The 26702-nt window shown below is 40.6% G+C and overlaps 1 pseudogene across 1 annotated transcript in view; it reads left to right on the forward strand.

The window, feature by feature from the left end:
* LOC311036533 overlaps positions 1-26702 on the forward strand; it is a 102968-nt pseudogene that overhangs the window by 4914 nt on the left and 71352 nt on the right. Inside the window, exons 5-11 of the transcript in view lie at positions 368-547; positions 991-1175; positions 2443-2825; positions 3256-3385; positions 4573-4674; positions 9275-9454; positions 10050-10241. The product of the transcript in view is annotated as an uncharacterized misc_RNA (transcript). The remainder of the gene's footprint in view (positions 1-367; positions 548-990; positions 1176-2442; positions 2826-3255; positions 3386-4572; positions 4675-9274; positions 9455-10049; positions 10242-26702) is intronic.

The raw sequence follows: 26702 nt of genomic DNA on the forward strand, positions 1-26702 counted from the left end.
TTCTGATAGTTAAAGAGTGTTTGCTCAGTAAGAACCCTGTGTCTCCAGCTCTTTAGTAAACAGAAACAAATTAACATTTTCACCAAAGAATAAGCAGACATAATTGGAACAGGAACATTCAAATTGATGAATGGTTTTTGTGGGGTTCTCTCTCCTGATTGGGGATAAGGGGGGTTACGTGTCTTTCTAGGAATCAAACCTTGTTTCCCAGGTGGTCTCTCTACCTATTCAGCTATCGCCACCCTCCTAAAATGAGTAACCATAACGACATGCCCAAAATAGGAACACTAGGGTGAAAGTGGTTAATACAGTGTATGTAAACAAGCTGTGAGTAATGTGAAACCCCTTGTGTGTTTGTCCATAACAGATCGGGCGTTCCACGGAGAGTCCCATTGACTTTGTGGTGACGAACACAGTGCCCGACAGCCAGTCGGTTCAGAGCAAAATATCACGCTTCGCCTGCCGCATCATCTGCCAGAGGAGCCCGCCCTACACCGCGCGCATCTACGCCGCCGGCTTCGACTCCTCCAAGAACATCTTCCTGGGTGTAGGTTATGAAATGCCAGATGTCACAATTGTGTCTGTGTGAACTGTGCAGGGCGTTGCTGAAAAACAGAACTTATGCTCAGCATACCTAGCCTGGGTAATAAATAAAGGTGGAAAAAACCCCCCCCAAAAAACAGGGATTTGTTAATTGATTGATTAATTGATCAATCCATTATGAAAAAATGCATTCAAAATGAATACCTTGAAAATAGAGCAATCCTAGCACATGACAATGTGCTGTGTTGTGATCTTTTAGATCTGAAGCTTTTGAAAAAAGTTTGGTACTTTTACTTTGTTACTATATAAGTATACCATATTGTTATGCCGATACTAATACTAAAGTTTTGAATACCGGATTTTACTTAGAGAATTTTGTGGTATTGCTGCTTTTACTAAAGTAAAAAATATGAGGATTCTTTCACCATTCCCTTCCTCCTCCCGCAGGAAGACGCAGTTAAATGGGAGACGCCTGATGGGCAGATGGACGGACTGACCACCAACGGCTGGTGATGCACCCGCTCCATGGCTTCACTCGGGACGCCAAGCCCGGCCTGTGGAGGGAGATCTCGGTGTGCGGCAACGTCTTCACCCTCCGGGAGACCCGCTCGGCTCAGCAACAGGGGATAATGGTGAGGACTATATACAACATGTTCTCAACAAACAGTGTACACATGCACATACAAAAACTAAACAATTAAAAGACAAATCTAGACTATAGTTGGCAGCATACATCATTGTGCGAATTCAAGTGTGAAATACATTCCGACGTTTTGACGATTGAGTGCACGGCATTTCTCCCTTTTTTTCATACGTAAATACACAAATTACCCTGGTAGAAGACACGTAATAAAAATGTTGCTCTACTCACTGATGTAAATAAATGACATGAAACAGACATGAGTTTGTCTGAACGTAGCCTGTACTCAGTGTTGAAAAGTAACTAAAGTAATATGTAACTTAAAGTAATATTATTACTTTTTTTTCCAGTAACTAGTAAAGTAACTAATTACTTTTGGCAGGGAGTAATAAGTAAAGTAACTATACTTTTTAAACAAGTAATATGTAATAAGCAATATATTACTATGTTTTAGTAACTTTTCCAACACTGCCTGTACTACAGAGGGTAACAGGTTACACATGTGTGAAATTAAGAGGAATCGTGTGACTTGTACGCCGTGCTGAACGTGAAATGAAAAGAAGCCAGTCGTGTTGCTTGGTGGGTGGCGTGTGCCCGAATCACTGTTCCGTATAAAAAAACTAAACAAAACATTTGCTACAGAGGAAATCAGAATGGGTCATTTCAACAGATATATTGCCATTAAAATAAGCTTTTCAGTGTAGAGTAGTGTAAATATTTAGTATAATTTAGTATAACAGTTTTGTAGGTGGCAATCAGGAAGTCCAAGAGACCCTTATTACATAATTCTGTATGTACATTTGATATTCACATGTTTTTTTAATTTAAACCCTATAATTAATTGACCGGGTTCCCCAGGGGTCTATACTTTGTCCCCTCCCCTTTTCCCTCTACACCAAGTCATTTGGCCTATTTTCATCGAATGTTCGCCTATTGTTCGATATGCCAAGAATAGGGATGCTATGGTTCATGTGGTTAATATCAGCCTGTGTAGTTTTTGTAGAATTTGAATGAATGTATTTATTATTTACTTGTTCTTCATTTTATGTACAGTATGTCTCTGTTACCCTCCTCCCCCAAACACATGGCACTCAATTTACACACATGCACTCAAAAGGACCATGAATTTGAAATAACTTCTCATGCTTTTTTATTTAAATGTTTTATCCTTTTGACAAATATGTACAAATCTCGTTCTTCATGGTTATGCATTTTTGTCGACAAAAACATCAACCAAATCTTCTCATGTTTCCGTCCAGGTGGACGGTGAGTCTCAGGAACTGGTGGACGGCTCGTTGATCGACCTGTGTGGTGTGACCCTCCTGTGGCGCACGGCCGAGGGCCTGGCGCGCACGCCCACCATCGAACACCTGGACGCCCTGCGCAAGGACCTGCCCTGGGGCCGCCCGGCAGTCTTAAACAGCCTGTGCCACAAGGAAGTGCTGGACGCGACGCAGGCCTTGGCCAACGCTCAGCATGGCGGTCATGTCCACGCATCAAAAGGTCGCAGCGAGGCTGTGAAGAAAGTTAAGCCCGCCCTCCCTCAGAAGGAAGCACCAAAGTCCCAGTACCAAGAAAAGATGTCCTCCTCACTGGCCTCCGTCAAAGGCCCAGTCAAATATGGGGAGCTCATTGTACTGGGGTATGAAACATTCAATTATTAACATTCATCACACTGCGGCCATTTAGAACTAAACAAATGGGGACTTGTGGAACTGTTGGCACTCGTAGCGTCACAGACCAAAACAAAAGGGTCATAATTTATGTAATTATCTGGCCAGGTTGATCTAATGATTCTTCAATTTTGCCATGTTACATGTAATAAAAGTAAAAGACAGCATCTCAATACACTAGTATGAGCAAGGCTATAGTGGATTACTTATAACAAATAATGTTACGACATGCATAAACTTGTGAGTAAAGCATTTCTATTAAATAAAAAAAAAGCTCCATATCACTGCACTTTCCACGTGTTACTTGCCGTTCTAAAGATCTGAACAAAAATGAAGCTTGTGGCAAGCTTGCTTTATTAACCACAGTGTTCCCACCACTGTTTCATCTTCTCTTCACAGGTACAATGGCTTCCTGCCCAACGGGGACGAGGCCAGGACGAAAGGCCACTTCGATTTGTGCCAGAGACCCAAGGCCAACGGTGTGAAACCAAGCACTGTACACAAGGACTGTAGTCCACAGGCAGCTAAGGTACAATGAGTGGTGGAAGAAGTACTCAGATGTGGGACTTGAGTAAAAGTAACAATACCGCAGTGTAAAAAAAATACTAATACTAAGTAATATTCCTACAGTCAAAATCTTACTCAGGTCAAAGTTCAAAAGTATTAGCATCAAAATAATCTTTATAGTATCAAAATGCAGAAAGGCCATTTCAGAATCACAAAAAGCCCTATTTTAAACTTTAGATATTCAAAAAGCTCACAAGCTTGTTGAAGCTTGAAGATCTTGCTTGTAGATCTTGTAGATCTTGCTTGTAGATTGACATTTTCCCCAAAACGTGATTATTTCTGATTACTAGAGGTTCGGGCCGCTATGTGATGGCCCTCACACCCACGTTGCACGATCCGACCGATATGCCAATATATAGTGATCTCTGTATCTGTCATTCCATGTTCCTTTCATGCCCATACATGGAATTCCCTGATGTCATCAGTATATGCCCATATATGGACACACACCCCTTTTTTGCCCATATATGGAGCTTACTGACTTGTTTGCGCCAGATGCCATGACGACACATTGAGGTTAGACAACAGACTCCATATTTGGGCGTAGCTTCATTGGGAACTCCTTATATGGTTATGGCTGAGTCATAGTGACATGCATTTTATTAATTATTATATATATCTAAATCTGCAAAGTAACTAAAACAAGCAGTCATATAATCGTACTGGAGTAAAAAGTACAATGTATGTCTCTGAGTCAAAAACTGAAATACTCCATTAAACTAAAAGTTCCTCAAAATGCACTTAAGTACAGTACTTGACTAAGGTACGTAGTTACTTTCCGCTACTGTCTACAATCCACTAAGTAAGAAAGGAATATTTATTAGAGTTATGAACTTAGGCACATTTTTGGAGTATCTGCACTTTACTCAAGTATTTATTTGTAATTTTGGATACTTATGACTTTGACTCCACTTCAAGACACATATTGTACTTTTAACTCCACTCTACTGTTACTAATTCACTGGAGCCCAATTGTAAATAGCAGATCTAAAGTACAGGCTCACAACCTGTCGCGATGTGACACCTTGTGAGCTTGTAGATCTGCTAATTTCTATATTATTGACTTTTTTATTTCTGTAAATCAGTTTTGGAAAATGATGGTTTTGGACACTGATGGTTTCTAACAGTGAACTTCTCTGTGTTCCATAGGCTATCAGCATGATGGACCAGCACACCGTAACCTACACTCTCTCCCAAGTCACCACGGTCGTGGTGGAATACGCTCCTGACAGCAATACGGACATGTTTCAGGTCTGTAGGATCCATTGTGCATACATTGGCCCTCATTTATCAACGCGGTGCAGCCCAAATAATGGGCGTATGGCGAGATCACCGCACCTTTCGGCATTTATCAATATATCCTGACGTGGGCTTCATCCTACTGTACGCTGAGATCTCACATCTGGTCGAGACCAGTTGTTGACGTTGGCTGCACCCGTTTATTCCATCCTAGACCTGCGGAGCAGCATTGTCTGACTGTCTGACAGGCATCTAGACACATAATCCACTCCTAAATGTATATCTACACTAATAAATAATCCCTGTAAAAATATAACATTTTATAAAGTAATTTAAACAAACTGCTTTAATAGTCATTCAGATAAGATTGTAGATCTGGCTGCATTGAAAATAGCAAATCTACAAGCTCACAAGCCAGCGTCGCATCACGACACGTTGTGAGCTTGTAGATCTGCTATTTTCAAAATATACGAGCGCTTTTGCGTCGGGACTCCCGACCATCTTTTCATGGAAAGTGAGGTCTACAAACTTACAGTAGCTTGTCCTGTGGTATGGAGTTATGTCATAGGGAGTTATATAGGCTACAACCTGGCTGGGTTAAGGATATATATGAACCTGACGCTCCAATCTATCATAACGTGGGCGGCACGGGATCACTGCAGTCTGCAGACTGCCCGAGTCTCATGGGGAATATAGCCTACTACATGACTGCTTTAGTGTAACTTGAACGCGCACTGCTCGGTATGGGGTAAATAAATACACAAACGTATTCCATTCATGGCGATGTAATTGGTATCATAATATGTCATTCATGTAGGCTACAAGCCTACGTGACAATTAGATTGTACTGCTACGGTACGGAGTGTGTGTGTGTGTGTGTGTGTGTGTGTGTGTGTGTGTGTGTGTGTGTGTGTGTGTGTGTGTGTGAGAGAGAGAGAGAGAGAGAGGGGCGTGTGCGTGTGTGGCGAGGCGAAGCCAATCAATCGGGGGAAACTATTTCTTATTGGCTTTTCTTGTCTTTGGTTGTCGTAAAATCGGGGCGTTTTGAGAATATTTAAGGGTGTGTTATTTAAATGACGCTCGGTTTCAGCCGTGACATTTATCAACGCTGGGACCAAGTGTACGCTCGGATCAGCTGTGTAGGATGCGTTGATAAATGTGACTTTGACGTTGGTGTACGGCCGAATATATGGAAAAATGTACGCCGGTTTATACGCTGCGTTGATGAACCCTATCTCTGGCCCGGACCTCTGATCACTCCCCATATCTCTCTCCACATTTCCTGTTAGCCTACTGTCAAATCCATAATAAAGGCATAAAAGCCACAAATAAATCTAAAAAAGAAAAAAAAAAGAAAAAGAAAAGAACAAACAATGAATTTTAAACTGCACATTGAAATTGATGGATGGTCTTTGGGGGGTTCTCTCTCCTGATTTGGGGTCTTTCTAGGAATCAAACCTGGGACCTTCTGTTTCCCAGGCGGTCTCTCTACCCATTCAGCTATCGCCACCCTCCTATAACGAGTAACTGTAATGACATGACAAAAATAGGGACACTATGGGGAAAGTGGTTAATACTATGTATCTAAACAAGCTGTGAGACCACTTTGGTCTGCCGCTTTGGGGCGACTGGTTGCGTCGTCGCTCAGTGGTCCGATCTACAAGGTCACAGCTTTTTTTCTGTTCTGGCCCCACAGTGGTGGAATGAACTCCCCACTGATGTCAGGACAGCAGAGTCACTGACCATCTTTTGCCGCAGGCTGAAAACCCACCTCTTCAGGAAACACTACCCTTACTCTTTGCCTTGCCAACTTGTTGTCAATTAGGTGTACGAGCTCTTGTTTTATTGGATCTTGTTTATTCGAAACACTTAGTGGTTTTTAGCTCTTGCTCGTTAGATTTTCCTATTTGTCTCATCTGTTTAAGAAAGTAGGTAGCTGATATATTGCACTTTTACCTTAGCGCTAGGTATACTCTTAGTTGCTTGTTTTAGAAGAGAATTCACTTAAAACTTCTGGTGATTAGTAGTTTCCTTGCCTATGTTGAATGCACTTATTGGCCCTCATTTATCAACGCAGCGTATAAACCGCCGTATATTTTTCCATATATTCGTCCGTACACCAACGTCAAAGTCACATTTATCAACGCATCCTACACAGCTGATCCGAGCGTACACTTGGTCCCAGCGTTGATAAATGTGACGGCTGAAACCGAGCATCATTTAAATAACACGCCCTTAAATATTCTCGAAACGCCCCGTTTTTACGAAATGAAGACGAAACAGAAAACGACCAAAGACATGAAAAGCCAATAAGAAACAGTTTCCCCCGCTGGCCTCGCCACACACGCACACGCCTCTCTCTCGCTCTCTCTCTGACACACACACACACACACACACACGCGCGCCCGCCCAACTTTGTCTGTCATGTCCGTGTCCGTAGCGTAGCAGTACATGAGACTCGGGCGGAATGCAGTGATTCCGTGCCGCCACGTTAATATTGGAGTGTCGGGTTTATATCCTTAACCCAGCCAGGTTGTGTAGCCTACATAACTCTCTATGACATAACTCCTTAATATAGGACAAGCTACTGTAAGTTTGGTTTGTAGACCTCACTGTCAGTGAGGTCTACAGAAGCACTGCTGCGCTGCTGTGCTGAAAATAGCAGATCTACAAGCTCACAACGCGTCGCAATGCGAGCTTGTAGATCTGCTATTTTCAATACAGACAGATCTACAATCTTATCTGAATGACTGTTAAAGCAGTTTGTTTAAATTACTTTATAAAATGATATATTTTCACAGCGATTATTTATTAGTGTTATACACATTTAGGAGTGGATTATGTGTCCAGATGCTTGTCAGACAGTCAGACAATGGTGCTCCGCAGGTCTAGAATGGAATAAACGGGCGCAGCCAACGTCAACAACTGGTCTCGACCAGACGTGAGATTTCAGCCTACGGTAGGATGAAGCCCACGTCAGGATATATTGATAAATGCCGAAAGGTGCGGTGATTACAGCGTACGCTCATTATTCGGGCTGCACCGCGTTAATAAATGAGGGTCATTGTCTCCGCCAGGCCGAAAGGCATGGCGAGAGAGTATGTTTGGCACCCAGTCCGTCCGTGTGTCCGTCTGTCCGTGTGTCCTTCTGTCTGTGAACAGCTAATCTCCGACACAGTTGGCCTGGTCACTGCGAAACTGTGCACACACACTCCCTGGATGCCAATTCAGAACGTCTGGCCTGAATTTTTCAGATTGGCTTGTTATAGCGCCACCAGGAGGCCGATTTGTGCAAAACACATTTTTTATACTACTCCTACAAATGTTGTCCAAACATCACACAAATCGGTACACAGTATCTCTATAGTCATGTGATTAAAACGGATCTGTCCGATTTCCCATATTCCATCCTGATTGCCTAAGATTGGCTTCCAAAGTTTGCAGGATTGGTTAATTTTGAACAACATGCCTCAAATCATGAACGCAGCATGCAATTTAACATTTTCACGGATGTTCCCACGAGGCCGAGAAAGACATGCCACCCTTTTCACATTGGCCTGTTATAGCGCCACCAACAGGTCTAATTGATCATTAATGCAGTGTCCGATTGCCGTGAAAGGCCTAAGAAGAAATGGCACCCTTTTCACATTGGCCTATTATAGCGCCACCAGGGGGCCACAATAACCTACCTGACGTGGCGGAGACTTGTGCTCCGAGGAGCGCTTTTTAGCGGTGCCAACCGCTCTATACATGACTTTGTCCGTGTGTCCGTTTCAGCCTGGGATGAATGAGCACGGGATTTTAAACAGCTATAACTCCAGTTTGCAGCATGCCACCAACTCCACATTTGGTATGTGGACTTAGACCACCAATAGGCACGAGCATGCATTGATGAAGTTATCAAAGAGGGGTCCAGGGACCCCCAGCGCCCGTATGAGCGATGAGCACGGGATTTTAAACAGCTATAACTCCAGTTTGCAGCATGCCACCAAGTCCACATTTGGTATGTGGACTTAGACCACCAATAGGGACCAGCATGAATTGCTGAAGCCCCGCCCCCTCTGTCCAGGGACCCCCCAGCGTATGTTATGTCCGTCCGCCCGTATGAGCACGGGATTTTAAACAGCTATAACTCCAGTTTCCAGCATGCCACCAAGTCCAAATTTAATATGTGGACTTAGACCACCAATAGGGACGAGCCTGAATTGTTGTAGCCCCGCCCCCTCTGTCTTCCCATTGGCTGGCCTTTAAACAGCCATAACTCAAGTTCGCAGCATGCTACGGAGTACAAATTTTGCACATGGACTAAAACCACTATAGGGACGAACTGTAATTACTTAATCCCCGCCCCCTCTGTCTGCCCATTGGCTGGCCTTTAAACAGCCATTATGGCAGTTTGCAGCATGCTACCAAGTACACATTTGGTAAGTGGACTCAGACGACCAATAGGGACGAACTGAAATGAGTTAAGCCCCGCCCCAAAGGCACCGCTTCCTTCACACAGGGTGTGATTTTTCTAGTTGTAAGTCGCTTTGGATAAAAGCATCTGCTAAATGACTGTAATGTAATGTAATGAGTAATGTGAAACCTCTTGTGTGTTTGTCTATAACAGATTGGGCGTTCCACGGAGAGTCCCATTGACTTTGTGGTGACGAACACAGTGTGCGACAGCCAGTCGGTTCAGAGACAAATCTCACGCTTCGCCTGCCGCATCATCTGCCAGAGGAGCCCGCCCTACACCGCGCGCATTTACGCCACCGGCTACGACTCCTCCAAGAACATCTTCCTGGGTGTAGGTTATGAAATGTCAAGTTAAAATGTGTTTGTGTGACTGTGCAGGGCGTTACTGAAAAAGAGCACTAATGCTCAGCGTAATAAAGGTTAAAACATTAAGAAACAGGGATTCATAACTTGTTTGATTAATAGGCTCTATGCACAGCAGCCATATTGGGAATGCATTGGGCCCCTTCCTTACTTCCTTCACAGGTGTTACCAATAATACTAATTAAGGCTCAGTTCCATTTAGTGTGGCATAGTGGTTGTCTGGTTTCAAGGACCCCCATAACTCTGAGAGTGTACAAATGGAACCAAATGGACCAAGGGTCCATCTGGTTCCATTTGTACACTCTCAGAGTTACACACCCACCATAAGGGGCCATTTGGGAAACAAAATGGAGTGTTTCTAGTGACCAGAACAGAGCCTTCATTAGTATCATTGGTAACACCTGTGAAGGAAGTAAGAAGAGGCCCAATTTATTTCCAATATGGCTGCTGTGCATAGAGCCTATACCTTTGTACTTTTACTCAAGTAACATTTTTAATACAGGACTTTTACTTATTTTATGGTATTGCTGCTTTTACTCACCACTGCTTTCCTCCCCCTGCAGGAGAAGGCAGTTAAATGGGAGACACCTGATGGTGAGATGGACGGACTGACCACCAACGGCGTGCTGGTGATGCACCCGCTCCATGGCTTCACTCAGGACTCCAAGCCCAGCCTGTGGAGGGAGATCTCTGTGTGCGGCAGCGCCTTCACCCGCCGGGAGACCTACTTGGCTGGGTCCCAACGGGGGAAGATGGTGAGGACTATATACAGTATATACATGTTCACAACAAACAGTGTACACGTGCACATACAAAAACAACAACTAAAAACTATATTTGGCAGGTCATCATTTATGTACATAATATAATAGAAAACAAAGTGTGAAATACTTTACAGAAATCAGAGGGTCACACCAACTGACGTTTTGACGATACAGCATCTCTCCCTTTGTTTCATACATACATGACCCTGGTAGAAGATCACATAGTAATAGAAGTGTTGCTCTACTCACTGATGTAAACAAATGAAACAGACATGAATTTGTCTGAACGTATCCTGTGCTGCAGATGATAACAGGTTACAAATGTGTGAATTGAGATGAATCTTGAAGGCCCGTGCTGAATGTGAAGCTTGTTGCTTGGTGGGTGGCGTGTGCCCGAATCACTGTGGGCAAACCCACATTGCACACAACGCTTCAGAGGAAATCAGAATGGGACATTTCAACAGATATATTGGCATGAAAATAAGCTTCACAGTGTAGAGTAGAGTACATGTTTAGCATACTTAGATGGTTTGCCAGGTGGCAATCAGGAGGTCCAAGAGACCCTTATTACATCTTCTGTATACATTTGATACGAGCATGGTGGTTTAATTTAACCCTTGCATTGTGTTAGAGACCTGCATCCACTTGTGGTGTTAGCGGGTCAAATTTGACCCGTGATTTAACTCAGCCCAAAATTCTCAAAAAAATAATTATATATATTTTTTTTCCCTCCCACCTCATAGCTGACCTGTAATGCATTCATATCCATGTAAACACTTTTTAAAATATTATGTTGGGTTAGGGTTTCATCTTTCAATATATGTCGTTTTCAATTGTAAAAATGTAAAAATTCACTCATTACATTTCCTATAATGAAGACAATGGATAATTATGTTATCTAGCTATAATAGACTAACATTAGAACACACTTCAAGAAAGAAAAAGTTTAAAACATGTTAATATTATTAAAAATAGTGACACCTGTGGTGTTAGCGGGTCAAAAGTGACCCGTATACCATAGAAGGTAAAAAGTCATTTATTTTTCATAAACTCAAACTTTATTTTACTCCTGATAGCAAATGCTAATTGAGGACAAGACTCTATTACTCTCAACATGTAAACATTGAATATTGACAATTTGGGGGGAATTGAGCCACACTTCTCTGCCGGGTCAAATTTGACCCGTAACACCACAGGTGTCACTTTCCTTTTTAAGACCATCAGAATTAACTAAAATGGTGGTAATTAATTGTGTTGCGTTAAAATAGCTGTTTCTGAGGATATCATGAAGAAATGGAAAGGGTACTTTTTACGTATTTAAACTTGAAAACGGGTAAAAAATGACCCTAACACAATGGAAGGGTTAAACTCTATATTTAATTGACCGGGGTCCCTCAGGGCTCTATACTTTGTCTCCTCCCTTTTTCTCGCAACACCAAATCTCTTAGCCTATTTTCATCTAATGTTCACTTATTATTATTTATTATTAGTTAGGTTCTTTTTTTTTTTAAATGTTTGTCTCTGCTACACCCCCCCCCCCCCCCCCCCCCCCAAACACATAGCACTCAATGTACACCTTTGCATTCAAATAAACTCTCTAGCTTTTTTTGGGTATCCTTTTGAGAAATATGTACAAATCTATGTTTATCATGTTATGCATTCTTGACGTCAAAAACATCAACCAAATCCTATCCTCTCATATGTCCGTCCAGGTGGAAGGTGAGTCTCAGGAACTGGTGGACGGCTCGATGATCGACCTGGACGGTGTGACCCTCCTGTGGCGCACGGCCGAGGGCATGACGCGCATGCCCACCATCGAACATCTGGATGCCCTGCGCGGCGATCTTCAAGTAAAAGGCTTTTCCCCTGTATGAATCCTTACGTGTTTCTTCAAATCACCCATCTTACCAAAACCTTTACCACATACTGTACAATTAAAAGGCTTTTCCTCTGTACGAGTCCTCATGTGGGGCTTCAAATGACCCATCAAACCAAAACATTTACCACAAACTGCCAAGTTAAGTGTTTTTCTCTCGTATGAATCCTCATGTGTGTCTTCAGATTATGCATTTGAACAAAAGCGTTGCCACAAAATGTAAAAGCAAAGGTCTTTTCCCCTCTTTGAGTCCTCACGTGACGTTTCAACGTACACATAAACAAAGCTTTCACCACAAACTGTACAGGAATGGCTTTTTCCCCATGAGTACTCATGGGTTACTTCAGATTTTGCTACAAACTGTACAAGTACGTTCACCTGCATGCATCATTGTGTGTCTGTTCAGATGTCCCTTTTGATTAAACATTATGCCACACTCTGTACAACTTAACATCCACTTGTTTTGTCTTGTGTGGTTTCAATGTGTTTAAAGCTCACTGATCTTCCCTGGTCTCGAAAAATATGCATTCATCCTCCCTCCAACGAGCACCAAACTGATGTGTCTAATATGCCAAGAGAATGTAAGCTAATCTGATGAAGAGTGGCAATTTTGAAACACCACAGTGAATGTATGACTGAAATGATGGAGACCATGTTTGAAGCCAAACAAAAAGAGTAAATGACAGGTAAAATCAAGTAAATCCCCCTCTCAGATTTCAGAGCAACCAGTAGAACTGAAATAAAATCTGTTGATTTGATCAAACAAAAAATATTTCCTTAGCTGTGGATGAGTCCACTGACGCCACTGATAATTCTCACTTCAAGGTTCAAGTGTCCAAATGGACTATCTTGTTACATCAAGCTTGTGTACAGGTACATAAGAGTAAAGGTTATTTTTGTTAAGCTTCTTCAGATAATGGAGCAGCATTAAGTAATAATTAAAAAGCAAAAAGGCAACAAATAGCCGGTGTCTTTGGGAGCGCCTTAGACTGGTTTCCTCTATTTTTCAGATAGGAGTTTCTCTATGGCTGCTGGTCCCTACACATCTGAGCCCCCTACTTTTTCCTGTGGTGTTTCCCAGGGCTCTGTTTTAGGCCCTATACTGTTTGCTCTGTACTTGCTCCCCGTAGTACTCATTATTAGCAGTTTCAAAGGCAGACATGATGCTATGATTGAATCATGTGTATAACAGAGTAGTATAAATCTGTCACCTATGACACTGTTTTGCTGTCATGTCTCCATGGCAACCAATCAAGGAAACCATGGACAGTCTGACTGTTTTCAGTAAGGGAAGGTTTGAATCAAAGCTGCTGTTATTGTTCTCCTTCTGTATCCAATTCCTCACTATCCTATAGCTTTGGTTGTACGGTCTTACTCTAAAATCAAGGGGTTTTTCTTGGTTTCAAAGCAGTGTTTAATATGGTGTGAAGCTACAGTGTAGTGATTTTACCAACCTGTTCTAGTTTGATGTCTGCGTTTAACACCAAGTCTAGAATCCTGCGTTGTTCCTCAATTACTTGTTTGAAAGCACTTAAACCGTCCAGACTTAGTAAACTGGACCAGCGGCGTAGCACAAAATCCCGGTGTCCAGAAGCAAGGAGGGGGGTGGGGGCCCTTTCGCAAATAACAATGGAGGTGGTGCTGGGTGCGGTAAATGTATTTTGTCTGTACACAGCCTGGAAAATGAGGAAGCCTGCCCAGCCTGTAAGTGATGAACATTTCAGCTTGATCCATTGGACGGATGCAAATTGTGGTTTAAGAGCGTTATTAATGCAGTCCCTTGACCCTGACTTTATTTCTTTAACGAAACACATTTGAAAAATGACATTATTTGAACCAACTATTAATTTGAAAATAAACTGGCTTAATTGTTTTTCGGATATTTGTTTACTGGAGCGCTCTACTGCCAGAATGAACTTTGCCACATGGTGGATAACTGGTCCAGAGCTCTGGATGCAGTTCAGTCGCTTGGCTAGTTTTAATCTGTATTGGGTTGTGACCTTGTTTTGGGTTTTCTCCCTTCCCCCGTACCTGTGGCTCCTGTACATTGTCCTGTACTTGTCCTGTGCTTGTCTTGTGTTTGTCTCGTGTTGGTCTGTCCCTGTCTGTACCTGTCTTGTACTTGTCTCTCTGTTTTTTTTTCCTGTTCGTGTGGATGTCCATATTGTATTGAATGTCTTTCTTGCTATGTGTTATGTTTTTTTTGTTTTTGTTTTAATGCATGTAATTTAATTGCATGCATGCATGTGTCCATGCATTTAATTGCATGTATGCATGTTTCCATCTAATGCAGGTATGCATGTTTATTGTTTGACTGGTCTCATTTATTTAGCTATTTGTGAGTTTGTTTGTCTGACCGGGTTTTGTATTTATATATATATATATATATATATATATATATATATATATATATATATATATATATATATATATATATATATATATATATATTATTTGTTGTATGTCTACATGTGTGTAAGTGTATTATTATCAGTTTATTTTCCCTTTCCCTTTTTGTCTTGGTTTTCCCTGTGTATGGCCTCTTGTGTGCTTTGGTGATCTCACCTGTTTGTTTTATTTGAAAAATAAATTAAAAAAATGATTTAAAAAAAAGAAAGAAAGAAAGAAAAATGACATTATAATTACTTTGAAGGGTTATACTTGGTTTGGTCAAAATAGGAATATGCATATTAAAGCCCCTAAAGCCTCAGGTGGGGTTGGCATTTTTGTGACGGACCAGTTACTTCAGTGCTTTAAGGTGACCGTTGTTGATAAAGCTGTAGATAGTATTTTTGCTTTAAGATTTGAACATAGAGTATCACAATATGTCTTTGTAATTCTTTCATGTTACCTATCACCTGAAGGCTCTGCACGGGGAAGGGACTCCATGACCTTTTTCAGCCACTTACTTGGTCTGGTGTTTTCTTTGTATATATGTGGGGATTTCAACAGTCGAATATATGACAGGGAAGATTGTTTAGTGTCAGATGGGGTGCCATCAAGAATAGCTAAAGATTTAGTTGTAAATAAACATGGTGACACTCTTATTAATTTCACTAAAGATTCAAAATGTTGTATTGTGAATGGCAGAGTCACCCCCTTCAATGATGACTTTACATCAATCTCACCCAAGGGTAAGGCAGTGGTCGATTACATCATGGTCTCTCAAGATTGCCTTGAGTTATGTACTGAATTTCGGGTTATTACTTCCAATGATTCGATGGAGAATAATAGTCAGGAGGACTGCCTTAAACTCTTGGGAGATTGGTGTAAAGTGCCTGACCCCTCCCTATTGTTGTTGAAATTTAAAGCAAGTGCTGAGAGGTATCTAACTGTTCAGACCACATTAGTCATACTGTAAGCAAAACTAGGCGACCCAGAGTTTTGCCAGATAATTTTCTTTCATCAGAGTTGTGTTGCACTGTTTTATTTGAATTAATCAGTTATATAGAGGCTTATTTGTCGGGGTAATAAGGAGGATGTGGATCTCTTCTACAAATTACTGTGTGGTGTGCTGTATGCAGAGATGGATAGACACTCCTCCACTAAGACCTCTACCTCAAGTAAAACTCTAGGACGTCAGCTTAAAGGTAAATCTTTTTGGAATTATGAACTAAAGGCACTATGGGCTGATAGTAAGAAAGGCTGAAAAGATTTTTCTAAAGTGCCAGGACATATTGCAGAAAAAGTGTTTAAGAGATGAGTTTAAACGGTGCCAACGTATCTTTGATAAAAGATTACGTTTCTTTAAGCGGAGATTCAATAGGGGCCAAGCAATGCATTTGGAACAGCTTCAGTCCAACGATCCTCAAACATTTTGGAGTGAAATTAATCGACTGGGTCCTAAGAAAGTTGTTAAAATACCTATGGAGGTAATATTACCTAATGGTGACTTGGAGGATAGGACTGAAAGAGTTCTGAACATATGGGAAAGTGAATTTGCTAATTCGTATTCAGGACAATGTATCCCACCCATCTTTGATGAGACTTGTATGGCCAACATCAGTAATTCCAAAGCTGTTCTTGAGAGGGAGATGGATCAGGATGGATATGTTGTAAACCAACTTTTAAATGGTAATCTTACCTTAGAAGAAGCTTCACAGGCCATTGATAATGCAAAAAATGGAAAAGCGGCTGAAATAGAGGGCCTTTATAATGAAGTTCTTTTTTTTTCTTTTTTCTTTTTTTCTTTAATTTTTATCCCACGATTTTGTAACCCACATTTTTTCACCCAGTGCCAATTGCCTATGTAATCCTGGGCACTACCTACCCTGCCAGCCTAGGGAGAGCCCAAGCTGAAGCTCATGCCTCCTTCAATGCATGAGGAGCAAGCAGGCCGCTTCTTATCACCCGACAGGGGGGAGTTTCCCTGGTTGGACATAGCGCGTGGAAGGAACACGTTATTCCAACCAGTTCCCTTCTCCTCCATCAGGCGCCCCGGCTGACCAGGGGGAGGCAGTATAGTGACCAGGATTACTACATGTTTTTGTGAGGGTATTAACTACCCTAGGAGACACGGGGAGAACATGCAAACTCCACACAGAGTAGGCCCTTTCACCAACCCCACCTAGGGTATGGGCGCCGATGACGTGGAGGAGAGAACACGCCCCCAGCGCCCACAGCGTCCCTGGCGGGAATCGAACCCAGGACCTTCTAGCTGTGAGGCGACAGCGCTACCGATATAATGAAGTTCTTAAGGCTCCCAAGATATTACTGGTTTTGTTTAGTTATCATCAGCCAGTGTATCTGAGACACTGGCTGATGGATTCAGGAAGCACAGGGCCTGTATTGATCACATCTATACTGTAACCACAGTGATTAGAGCAAGAATTGAAGAGGGAAAATCTACTTATGCGTGTTTTATAGATTTTCAGAAGGCTTTTGATTGGGTTAATAGAGATTAGCTTTTCTTTAAACTACTCCAGAGTGGTGTTGATGGTAGATTTTACACAAAGTATTAAAGCATTATATCAGGTTCCTGTAGCATCTGTTCAAGTGAATGATTTTACTACTGGTTGGTTTTCAACACCATTTGGAGTGAAGCAGGGAGATGTTTTATCTCCCTCTTTATTCGCTATTTTTGTTAATGATCTAGTCCAGGAGATCAAAAACTCAGGCTTAGGGGTAATGTTGGATGATATTGTTGTAAGCTGTTTACTTTATGCGGATGACATAGTCCTCCTGGCAGAGTCCGTAGATGCTCTACAGAAGATGCTGAATATTGTTCTATTCTGGTGCTCAAAATGGAGGCTTAGTTTAGTTTAGTTTAGTTTATTACAAATTAAAAAATGACATTTGATAAAAACAAAAACCAAAATGAAAAAACAAAACATTTATATGAAAAGGAAATATCATAATCAAAACTTGATGTGCCGGAGAGGCCAAAAAAACCCAGCTGGGCTTGTCGAGTGGGCTTCCTAAAAGCTATCTTCAAAGCTTAGAATATATAGATATATACTAGAATATATCTAAAACAACAATAATAATAACAATAAAAAAAAATATCGAAATGTCAAAATATCCTTAATAAATGGGAATATGACTATACATATATATATTTATACATACACATGCCTGTATATTATATAAACACACAAACATAAATACACACCCTACAGCAGAGTGGTTAAGATGTGCTACTTAAGTTGGATAATAATAGCTGCAGTGTTTGCCTCTTGAAAGAGCTGAGGCTAGTACAGTCTCTAATATGAGGCGGCAAGCAATTCCAAAAGTGGGGTCCTCTAAATTTTATGGAAAATTGGGCAGTTGATGTTCTGAAAAAAAGTGGAATGAAGATCACCAGCTGACCTAGTGTTATGGCTATGAATTTCATTATTAAACTGAAATCTATTTTGAAAACAGATTGGGAGTAATTTGTGAATAGATTGAAACAAGAAAAGGCATATTTGAAGGTTATTTAAATCAAAAATGGGAAGAATTCTAAGAGACTGAAACAAAGGAGTGGAACTGGTAAATTTGTTAGAAAAAGTAATCATTTTGATAAAACGTTTTTGAAGCAGAAAAATACAATTGAGATTGGTTTTGAAATTGCTTGCCCACACCATATTGCAGTATGAAATGTATGGATAAATCATAGTATAATATAAATTAATTAGGATTTTTCTTGCCACAAGGTGGCGTATTCTTCTGATGACTCCAATATTCTTACCTATTTTATTAGAAATGAGTGCTATATGATTTTTCCAGGTGAGTTTTTCATCTATAATTACTCCAAGAAATGTGGTAACAGTAACTCTATCTAGAATATTATATTATTATAATATTATTATATATTATTATAATATTATTATATTCTGGTCATTATTCTACCCAAATAATGACCAGAAGTAACGGGAATCACGAGCCAAAAAACGCGCCACCTCTTTGAAAGTATTACTACGCTGCTAAGAAGATAGTACCGACTTGTAAACACTGATTATGAAAATACTGCACCAAATCAGATGGCTAAACTTTTGTTTCTTACTTACTACCAATAGAACTTTTTTAAGAAGCAGAGATTATTTAGATCCACTTGATGGGAACGAAACTGAACGAAAAGGGCCTAGACAATAGGGCCTAAGCGGTCTAAATGGACCCTTTTGGGTCTCCAACTCTGAGACTTGGAGACAAACTATAAAATAGGGCTCAAGTGGTTCAATTATAATAACAAAGGATTTGTTGATATATTTAAAAAATAACAAATTATCAATAAAACATGCTTTTCGATTATTTGATTAATGGAACACGTACGTGATAGAATAATGGCTTACAAAAAATATGTTTTTTTACTTTGTTGAATGTGTGTGCATGTTTACTTCCAAAATGTGCAATTCCACACTGCCCAGGCCGCTACAAGAGAAGACAGCATGTCCCTGAGGAAACATCTTAGCACTTGGAGCACAGAGTAAAGTTGTACTAGCCAAGGAGGCCCTGAGCTTCTTCCCTCTCCCATGTCAGAGGTGAGACATGACTTTATGGCCCAGTGGGTCGTGGGCTGTTCCCCTGTCCCCTTTCCACAGTAAAATAGCTCCAGCACAAAAACACAGAGTCTGACCATCAGGTGTATGCAGAAAGCAATGCTTCTCTGTCAGATGGCAGCAGGGACATGGCTGCTAATAGGCCTGGAGATCGTTTGGAGTGGGATCCTATGGAGAGGCTGGTGAACCCTATCCTGCCACACTCCACCACCCCTCCCATAATCTGAGTTCCCAGAAGTTTTCGCCAGCTCTCGCATACAAACGGGAGGGGCGAGGAAACTTCTGGACCAGAGCCCTGGTATTTGTGGACGGGATGTAATTTACGCTCATAATCTGAGCGGACACGCCTCTTACCGGTCTGAGAGCTGTGCAACTCGTCTAAACAGTCCGACGAGAGGCAAACAGCAGTACACAACAATGGCGGCCGCAATTTCTCATGGAGAAATTGCTTCCTGTCGCTCCTATTTACATGCAACACCCACTGCATGTGGATCCCGCCCCCTTTTCTTCATTGGCTGTTGATTTGAATCAGAACGCAGTGGCCGTGCCCCTGCTGTCCAGGCTCTGAGGCGAAGTCGCCCAGACTACCCCTCCCAAGACACTCAGAAGACACTTAAAGGAGACATCCGGGCATTTTAAGTGTTTTCTTTGATGTGTCGCAAATCACTCACCACGATAGAAAAGCCCATTGAGTTTATCCATAGAATCCCCTCTTGGCCGTTCTGTCGACCCCCTCCGTTGGCATAATGGGCTCTCCCAACCTGGCAACTCGGTGTTGCCAGGGAGAGAAACAAGCAATCAGCATTAGCTCGTTCTGCATTAGCATTAGCTCGTTGGGAACTTTCAGCGCCTCTTAGGGTCTCATGATACTCCACAATGAGTACTAGGAGAAAACAGACTTTGCATTTGTTAAAATAGGCGAATTACTGCTTTCCACGGGCTCCCATTATGCCAACGGAGGGGGTCGACAGAACGGCCAAGAGGGGATTCTATGGATTAACTCAATGGGCTTTTCTATTGTTGTGAGTGATTTGCGACACATCAAAGAAAACACTTAAAATGCCCGGATGTCTCCTTTAAATGGTAAATGGTGCATTTACTGTATATAGCGCCTTTTTCCAACACGCTTTACAATGTGCATTACATTCACCCATTCACACACACATTCATACACCGACAGTGGAGGAAAGCATGCAAGGCACCAACCTGGTCCACCAATTCAAACTTCAGTTTGTCTGACTGTAACAACTAACTTTGTCTGTGCAGTTGCACAGTTGCATTTATGTTATCACATTAACATAATAATAACATGTTATACCACTCAAATGAAAGCTTAGAATGGTGAGCAGTTTTCTATAGCCATGAGGATCATGTCGGTTCTCAGCACACACTTTCAAATTGGGGATATTAATAGGCCTTGTTTAAAAACATATTATATTTGTGTATGAAATCTTCCATTAAAAGGCCATTTAAGCGTGTAGAAGTTTTGAATAATTAAATCATCATTCCAATCAATTCCCCATACTTGAATTATGCAGAGAAGTGCATCTAAAGCATACATTTGTTGTAACAATTTGCATGTGACAATATTGGGTACACATATTCAATGCAATGATAACTACCACTAAGCTAGTCTGGAATGGTTATCATGCCAAACTATAAACTAGAGATATACAGCTAGTCAACAAAAAAAAAAACTAGATTTGCCCACCCATTTGATAATCATGGCTCAATTTTGGGGCTCTGGCTCATGGACTAATGTGCCTGTACACAAGATTGATGTAACAAGAAAGTCCATTTGGAAACTTGAACCTTGAAGTGAGAATTGTCAGTGGAAATGAACTGCATACTATATATATATATATATATATATATATATATATATATATATATATATATATATATATATATATATATATATATATATATATATATATATATATATATATATATATATATATATATATATATATATATATATATATATATATATATATATATATATATATATATATTTTTTTTTTAATATATTTTTTTTTAGTTTGATCAAATGTATGATGGTGGTGTTTCAAATTGCCACTCTTCATCAGATTAGCTTGGCATATTAGACACATCAGTCTGGTGCTCGTTGGAGGGAGGATGAATCCATATGTTTCGAGACCAGAGAAGATCAGTGAGCTTTAAACACATTGAAATCACACAAGACAAAACAAGTGGATGTTTAGTTGTACAGAGTGTGGCATAATGTTTAATCAAAAGGGACATCTGAACAGACACACAATGATTCATACAGGGGAATGTACACAGTTTGTAGCAAAAGCTTTTATGACAAGTCCTATCTTAAGTAACACATGAGTATGGGGAAAAAGCCATTGCTGTACAGTTTGTGGTGAAGGCTTTGGTTATGTGTACGTTGAAACGTCACATGAGGACTCAAACAGGGGAAAAGACCTTTACTTGTACATTTTGTGTCAACGGTTTTGTTCAAATGGATAATCTGAAGACGCATGAGGATTCATACAAGGGAAAAACACTTTACTTGACAGTTTGTGGTAAATCTTTTGGTTTGATGGGTCATTTGAAGACACACATTAGGACTCATACAGGGGGAAAGCCTTTTAATTGTACAGTATGTGGTATAGGTTTTGGTTAGATGGGTGATTTGAAGAAACACATGAGGATTCATACAGGGGAAAAGCCTTTTACTCTCAGACCGTCGGGCGGCCCCGGGGCAGATCCTTGGACAGGGCATCCAGGTGTTCAATGGTGGGCATGCGCGCCAGGCCCTCGGCCGTGCGCCACAGGAGGGTCACACCACACAAGTCTATCAGCGAGCCGTCCACCAGTTCCTGAGACTCACCGTCCACCTGGACGGAAATATGAGAAGATAAGATTTGGTTGATGTTTTTGTCGACAAGAATGCATAACATGATAAACATAGAATTGTATATATTTGTCAAAAGGATAAAACAAAAGAAAATTGAGAGAGTATTTCTATTGTGTGGTCCTTTGAATGCATGAGTGTAAATTGAGTGCCATGTGTTTGGCGGAGGAGGGGGGACCCCGGTCAATTACATGTAGGGTTTAAATTAAACCAACATGCTCGTATCAAATGTATACAGAAGATGTAATAAGGGTCTCTTGGTCGTCCTGATTGCCACCTGACAAACCATCTAAAAAGTATGCTAAATATGTACACTACTCTACACTGAAAAGCTTATTTTCATGCCAATATATGTGTTGAAATGTCCCATTCTGATTTCCTCTGAAGCGTTTTGCGTTTGCCCACAGTGATTCGGGCACACGTCACCCACCAAGCAACAAGCCTCTTTTCATTTCACGTTCAGCACGGGCCTACAAGATTCATCTAAATTCACATATTTGTAACCTGTTATCCTCTGCAGTACAGGCTACGTTCAGACAAACTCATCATGTCTGTTTTATGTCATCAGTGAGTAGAGCAACACTTCTATTATGATGTGACCCTTCTACCAGGGTCATGTATATTTATGTATGGAACAAAGAGAAATGCTGTGCACTAAATCATCCGTAATGTATTTCACACTTTGTTTTCGCAACTTTGACTGATTATATGCCAAATATACTTTTTAGTTTTATTTTATGTGCACGTGTACAATGTATGTTGTGAACATGTATATACTGTATATAGTCCTCACCATCTTCCCCCGTGGGGACTCAACCGAGTAGGTCTCCCGGAGGGTGAAGGCGTTGCCGCACACAGAGATCTCCCTCCACAGGCCGGCCATGGAGTCCTGAGTGAAACCATGGAGTGGGTGCTTCACCAGCACGCCGTTGGTGGTCAGTCCGTCCATCTCACCATCAGGCGTCTGCCATTTAACTGCCTTCTCCTACGGGGGGGGGGGGGGGGATTGTTTTACTTAAGTGTAAGCGGCATTACCACAATATACAATATTCTATTCTGTTGCAATTAAAAGTCCTGTATTAAAAATGTTTGTATTGGCATCAAGACACATGTACTGTACTTATAGTACCAAAGTAAAATTACTAAACTTTTTTTAAAGTAGCAGATCTAAAAGTTATTTTTTTACCATTATTTATCCAGGGTAGGTATGCTGAGCATGAGTGCTCTTTTTCAGCAACACCCTGCACAGTCACACAGACACAATTGTGTAGACATTTCATCTGACATTTCAAAACTTACACCCAGGAAGATGTTGTTGGAGGAGTCGAAGCCGGCGGCGTAGATGTGCGCGGTGTAGGGCGGGCTCCTCTGGCAGATGATGCGGCAAGCGAAGCGTGAGATTTTGCTCTCTGGGTCCGTCACCACAAAGTCAATGGGACTCTCTGTGGACCGCCCGATCTGTTATAGACAAACACACAAGGGGTTATTACTCACAGCTTGTTTGATTTGTTTGAAATAGTGTTTTAACATACACTTTATTAACCACTTTCACCCCAGTGTCCCTATGTTGGGCATGTCATTATGTAAGTAAGTAAGTAAACATGAACATAATAAAATTAAAACAACTAAAATAGCAGATCTGCTCACACCAGAGTCTAAATCTCTTAATGGAAGAGTAGAAAGACCACCTTCAACCACTGCATATTAACTAGTTATAGTGTACTAACCTACTCTACCATACAAATTGGTAAAATAATGTTTTATTAATTAAAATAAGTTGAGGATTGCAGCTTTAAAGTGTGTCTTTATGTAAGAAGAAAAGTGTTTTGTAAAAAAAGATTATTAAATGTATTATATTAAATCAATGCTATGCATTCTCTGTTCAGTAACAGGTTTCTCCCCATCTCTCCAGCTCTTTAGTGAACACAAATAAATGTTAAAGGAGACACACCATGAATTTCACGTTTTTATTTTTTATTTTTATTTTTTTGGGCTCCCCATTGTCTCTTGTACCCCAAAAAATATATATATTTTTAACATTCAGTCATTCATTCTCATTTCAGAGATTTTCAGACTGGGCGTGTCTGAACAGGCCATCTCAGAATGGCAAGTTTGCTTACATCACCAAACTTTCTGCCCATGTATTTTGACAGACAGAATTGCTCCAGAATTGCTCAGTAGCACCCCTCTGCCCAACAGGACGTTTTGGTATTGCAGCTGAAAGTGCTTTATAAGCCTGAGAGAATTGACTTGGGATGAGTATATCTGAGTGTTGATTTAGGCTCAAACCTTTTGAAAATGGTTTGAGGGACATACACCATATGATATTAAATATCAAATATTTTTTTTTAATTCATGGTGTGTCTCCTTTAAGGTTTGGACACCAATGTCATTCACTCAGGAAAGAGAACCCCACAATGACCATTCATCAAGCTTAAATTTTAATGTTTCAGTTCCAATAGGCTCTATGCACAGCAGCCACATTGGGAATGAATTGGGGCCCCTTCCTTACTTCCTTCACAGGTGTTACCAATGATACTAATTAAGGCTCTGTTCCATTTAGTGTGGCATAGTCTTATTTTCAAGGACCCCCATAACTCTGAGAGTGTTACGGGTCCATTTGGTTCCATTTGTACACTCTTAGAGTTACACACCCACCATAAGGGGCCATTTGGGAACCAAAATGGAGTGTTTCTAGTGAGCCAAAATGCACAATATCAGCACCCTGACCAGAATAGAACAGAGCCTTCATTAGTATAATTGGTAACACCTGTGAAGGAAGTAAGAAGAGGCCCAATTTCTGTCCAATATGGCTACTGTGCATAGAGCCTATTGTGTCTGCTCATTCTTTGGTGAAAATGTATTTTCTGTTTACTAAAGAGCTGGAGAGACAGGGTTCTTACTGAACATACACTCTATAACTATCAGAATATAGCATGCATTTTCAGAGCAGAGCATGTTTATTTTAATGATCAATCAATCGATTATAATCCACCTTGGATCAGTGGTAACTAGCGTAGTATACTTTAAGTTCCTATTTATTGGTGTATTTATTGGTTACATTATCAATACGATCTTAGTGTTTTGGCAATTATTTGGGGTTCCACTTGCAATATCCTCACGGCCAACAAATAGCTGGTCTATAGTGCAAAACATAATGTGTGCATAATGGATCCTACAGACCTGAAACATGTCCGTATTGCTGTCAGGAGCGTATTCCACCACGACCGTGCAGGCCTCGGAGACGAAGGACATGGTGCACTCAGCCTATGGAACACAGAGAAGTTCACTGTTAGAAACCACCAGTGATGGACAAAGGACTCAACCTCAGTACTTGAGTCAAAGCATAGATTACTCAACTACAAGTGAAAGTTGCTCTGTCAAATGTATACTTGAGTTAAAGTAATGGAGTAAAAAATAAGTGAGTATTAAAAAGTGCATGCTTGAAAAAAATACAATTTAATATAAAGGCATTGCTGTATTGAAATATAGACATTTTCCAAAACAATTTTCCAGAAATAGAAAAGTCAATAATAATGGAATTATTAACACATTGCGAACCTAAATAATTGCGCAACGTGCCAATTATTACATTTTCTCTGAGTACTTCCTCCACCATTTATTGTACCTTATTATAGTCCAGGTATATAGAGCTTGGTTTCACACCGTTGGCCGTGGATCTCTGGCACACAGCAAAGTGGCTTTTCAGCCTGGTCTCGTCCCCGTTGGGCAGGAGGCCATTGTACCTGTGAAGAGTTGATGGAGCAGTGGTGGGAACACTGTGGTTAATAAAGCAAGCTTGCTACAAATTTCATTTCTGCTCAGATCTTTAGAACGTAACGTAAGAAGTAACGTGTTGACAGTGTAGTTACATGGAGATCATTTTTTTATAGAAATGTTTTACTAACAAGTTTATGCCATTTGTGACATGTTATAAGTAAACCAATAAAGCCTTGCTTATACTAGTGTAGAGAGATGCTGTCTTTTACTTTTATTACATGTAACATGGCAAAATAGAATAATTTGATCAACCTGGCCAGATGATACGATTGTGTTTGGCCTGGGACGCTATGTGTGCCAACAGTTCCAAAAGTCCCCATTTGTTTATTTCTAATAATGTGCGATATGGCAGCAGTGGGAACATTTGATGAATATTAATAATTGAATGTTTCATACCCCAGAACAATGAGCTCCCCATATTTGACTGGGACTTTGATGGAGATATTTTTTTGGTAATGCGACATTTGTGCTTCCTTCTACTTTGTCACCAGCTTTATAGTCTAGTAGTTGTTGCTGTCCTTTACGCCCCACTTAACCTGCACACATGAGAAGGAAAAAAAAAAGAGACAACCTCCTTAACGCTCACAATGTTTCACATCCTGACAGTTTTGAGCTTGTAAATCTTAATATTTTCTAACATTTTGGACATGAAATGTTTGAAAATGTCCCTCTACAATGACATGCCTAAAATAAGGACACCACATTTAAAGTTGTTAATACAAGTGTCACTTTTATAAAAGTCTGATGTAGGTCGAGGTAAAACCCAACTGTAGATAATAATGCATGTATTGTTATTAATGGTTGTTACTTAAATAATAGCAACATTTTAAATTGCATACCTCCTGTAATTATTCAGCAATAAGCACTCTGTAATATCTTGTTAGACTTCACCCCGAAAAACATAGAATTATTGGAATGAAGTATACCGAAAATTG

This window comes from Gymnoscopelus microlampas, assembly GCF_963454915.1.
Source record: "Gymnoscopelus microlampas genome assembly, chromosome: 2".
NCBI classification, from domain to species: domain Eukaryota; kingdom Metazoa; phylum Chordata; class Actinopteri; order Myctophiformes; family Myctophidae; genus Gymnoscopelus; species Gymnoscopelus microlampas.